Source organism: Anomalospiza imberbis, chromosome 15, assembly GCF_031753505.1.
Source record: "Anomalospiza imberbis isolate Cuckoo-Finch-1a 21T00152 chromosome 15, ASM3175350v1, whole genome shotgun sequence".
In the NCBI taxonomy this organism is placed as follows: Eukaryota; Metazoa; Chordata; class Aves; order Passeriformes; family Viduidae; genus Anomalospiza; species Anomalospiza imberbis.
Window position 1 is genome coordinate 13,533,889 of NC_089695.1, and position 4,133 is coordinate 13,538,021.

Consider the following 4,133-nt stretch of genomic DNA (forward strand, 5'->3'; position numbering starts at 1 on the left):
GGATGAGCTGGTTGCTATGAGTAGCTTTTTTACATTAAAATTTGGGTTTGAACCCAGTTGAATATTCAGTCCCATTAAAAGCAAAGTCTTTGCTAAAACAGAGGCAAGGGGAACAGTGGGGAAGTCTTTCATGCAAATGAACAAAACAATGAAAACAGGAGGACTGAATGTTTGTTATTCATACATATTCTTACAGGTTATTATTGTGATTTCATTCCTAAAAACTGCCCGCTTTAAGAAGTTCTTGTATTCTAATAAGTACTTGTTTATTAAACTTCCAGTGACTGAAGTTGAATATGAATTATTAATATGTCTGTGAGGTGCAGGGTTGTTTTTCTTTTGCCAGGTGTCTGTGAAAAATAAAAACAACAGGAAAGCATACAGCAGGAGAAGCAAAATGTAAGGCAAGAACTGGCCCTGGATCAATGGTCCCAGTCCTGCTGGCCATGAGCCAGGATCCCCAAAGTGTGCCAGCAAAGCCAGAGCTCTGTCCCCTGCAGGACAGGGGTGGGGAAGGGTCTGCACTGACCGAGGAAGCCAGCTGAGAGTTCCTTGTTCTCACAGACTTGTGCAAGGCTGAGGCATATATTTCTCTTGAGAAATGAGAGGAAATTTGGGTGGGAATGAGAATACCTGGAGTGCAAAGGTAAGAGCAGGTGTGTTGCAGCACATGGCAAAGGAAGAGGGGGAAGGGAGTGGTCTGTGAGGACAAGTGGCATCTGTCAGTCTGTAAAAGGCATGGTGTACCCCTCAATTTCCATGTACCAGAAGGATTTAGACCTGGAAGTAATAACAGAGCAAGGGAAGCCTGGAGAACCCGACAGATTTATTCTTGTAAGAGGTTAATAGCTTAGCCCTTGAAATGTACCAGAAAATGCAAGGAGGTTTATGTGATGGCTTTGACACATTCTGGCAATAAATGCAATGTGAAGATGCTCTCTCCATTTGCCTTAAGCCTTTGACTTTACTCTGCCACTGTAGGAAACTCAGTGGACATAAGAAAAAAGCGCAGATGTGAATTTCTGTTGCAAAATAATTGTGTTTTTCTTTAGCACAGCTCACTCCAGGAAGGAAGATCTTGCATTCATACTCTGAACCTCCCAGGCTTCCCAGCAGTGTCAGGAGCTGCTCACCAGGTTTAAGGACAAGTGTGGAAGAGATTGAAGTTTATAGAAATCAGTGTGGAAGAGATTGAAGTTTATAGAAATCAGTAACAGGAAGAGGGGAGATCCTGGAAGTGCCTGAAAAAGAAGAGCCGTGATGCCTTCCAGAAAAGAGACCTTATCCTGGTCCTACTCCAGGAAAACTCCCACCTTCCTAAAGCATGAAGAGTCCATCAGTCACTTGACACGAGCCAGTAGAAAATTAAATTACTTTTTTATTTTATTTTTTTTTTTGCTAATGTGGGTGAATTCTATAGAACTATGGAACCAAAATGTCCTGAACAGGTGATCCTCCTGATCTTGACCAGCACCTGTGCAATTTCAGGCTTTAATTTCCCCTGATTCCTGGGAGTTTGCTGCGCGGTTGTACAGTTTTGTCTGAGAGAAATGCAAGCCCAAAGATTCTTCTTTAAGCCCAGCAACCTGCTGGAACACAGGTACAGACACATCCACATCTCTGATTTCTGGTTATTCATGAGGTGCTGCAGGCATCTGTGCCTTTTCAGCTGAGTTCCCTGCTGTGTAGTCCTGCTTCTGTCAGTCTCCCAGTAAAACAACACACTTTGGCCCAGTGATGTCTGCACTGCTGTTTGCTTCACCGTGCTCATATTCTGATCATTTATAATTCAGAGGTCTTCAGAAAGAAGTGACAGTTTCTCTTCTACAAAATAAAGAGCATAATGACTTGTGTTAATTATTCCTCCTTGCTTACTCACTTACCAGCTCTATATATTACTCCAAGGCTTTTAGTGCCTTGGGCCAAAAAGGGGCATTACAACTCACAGCCTAATGGCCTGACCAAAAAAATGTAAGTGAGGGAGAACCAAGTCCTGAGTCCTCCACTGAGCTCTCTGGAGTCATTTATGGCTGCCTTGGGAATTCTACAAAGGAACAGCTTGGAAAACAAACAGCATTGTTCAATGTTGAGTATTGCTCCCGTGACATCTATACTATTACAAAGATTTACAGCTGGAATAATTCGATCTGGGTTTTTCTCTTCCCTCCATTGGCTCACATTTTGGAAAGCAGTCAGGCCCTGAGAGTTGGGTTTTGCATAATTGAAGCACCAGAACATATTAAGTGGAACAACTAATGGGGACGAATTTTTCCTTTCCTTCCAGACTGGGTTATCAATTATGAATTAGTGGCAATCTAAGATCAAAGGGGTTCCATTTTTGCAGCTGAATTTGAGGATTTTGGAACTGAAGAGATGAAATACAGCTAATGACTCATTTCAGGAAGGCTGAGGCAGGAGATAACTGATGGGTGGAGTTAAGTGTTTGCTTTAATATGTTTCTGACCATGGACATACATCCTCAAATGTAAAACTGGACACTGAGATCAAGTTAATCATATAAAATGATGCTGTGAGTTCCTCTTGTGGGGCATGGCAGTCAGCAGTCTGATCTGCAGCATTTTTTTCTTAATGCTGAACACGACCAGTTATTGAGACACACAGAAACATGTTAAGGTTACCATGCATTTGTTACACAGAAGGCTTTGCATCAATACAAGTTCCATTACTGCTGAGAAAATGCATCTCTCCAGCAAGAACAGTTCAACACATGCTAAAACAAAAAAAAAACAAAAAACAAAACAAAAAAAAAATTATGAGAGTTTTAAATTAAAAGTGGCTACAACCCAATGGAGGGACATTGAAAAGAGCAGCCCAAGGCAAGGCTCAGCTATGTGCTGCTCCCTGGAGTGGCAAACAATAAAGCAGATTATGATTCAAGATAGTAGGTGGTGAGACAAAGGTCTGGGAGCCTTAGGGGACAAACAATAATCTGCTGTGCTTTCTGCAAGGAGAGTGCAGGAACACTGGACAGGCAGGCAGGAGCATCAGGTGCCTTGGCTTTAAGAGTATTTTCTCCTTGAAATACTCTGCTCCTGAGTGAATGACCCAGGTCAGACCAGGTGAAAAGGGTTTGTGGTTAAGTGCTCAGAGCTTCTCCCCACAGCTGTTGCTGGGAGCTTTGGGGGTGTGGAGCTGCCCAGGTGAGGCTGTGGGTACCTGCTGTGGCTGGCAGGAGGAAACACCACCCGTGGAGCTTCCCTGCAGCTCCACAGCAGGAATTTCTTAACCTGGAGATGTGGAGGCAGCAGGAAGAAGTTTCCCAAGGAGTCCTGGCTGTCCTGGCAAAAGTGAGTTTCTTACTGGTGTAATAAATCTCTGAATTCCTAAAGGAAAATTACTGGGGAGGGTGAGACAGCCTGGATGAGAGGAGGGGTCTTGGGCGGGCTGCTGGGATCTGCCCTGGGGGTGTCAAACCCCTGTGGCTGCTCAGCATGTCTGATCTAGCACTGGTACTGGCTGTCTTTTGTGCTTCAATAGCACAGCAGAAAAAGTCAATTATCTTGTGTGCTTTTAAGTAAAATACTTTCTTTGGCCTCAAAGTTATCACTTTTAATAGGATGTTAGATAAATTTCATGCTACATATTACTTGTTTTGTTTGGATAATGCCTTCTAAATAGGAGTTTAGATAAATTTATTTTTAATTGTTTCTTATTTTGTTTGGATAATGCCTCATTGTAGGACTTTTGAAATTAATATGAATCTATTACTAAATTATAACAGAGCAATTATGAAAATAATGAATTTATGATCACAACTGCTGTTGGAATAAAAAGGAAGGAAATTCTAATGACCTGACTCACCTTTGCTGATGTATCAGAGAGAAAATGAGGCTGGAAGTACCAAATGTTATATTCAAGCTGTTTAGTGTATGGAACGAAACTTTCAGAACTTCACACTTACATGAAATGGGAAATGAGAATTTATTTTGGAATTAAAAAACACTTCTAACTGCAGAAGCCAAATAGAAAAAAAAACTTCTTCAGCTTTCATTGAGAAATTGGTTCGTTTCCTCCTATTAAACTTAAAACACCTTTTTTGAGGATCTCTAGTGAAAAATGTTTTCCCCTCCATAAATTGTTTTTATTAGAGTTCTGTTGGGCAAGGTGTGTTC

At 41.7% G+C, this 4,133-nt stretch overlaps 1 long non-coding RNA gene across 1 annotated transcript; it reads left to right on the forward strand.

The window, feature by feature from the left end:
• Positions 1-463: 463 nt before the first annotated feature.
• Positions 464-3,295, forward strand: LOC137483127 (uncharacterized). Its single transcript, XR_011004349.1, has 2 exons — positions 464-1,181; positions 1,212-3,295. It is a non-coding gene; the product is annotated as an uncharacterized lncRNA (long non-coding RNA).
• Positions 3,296-4,133: the final 838 nt, after the last annotated feature.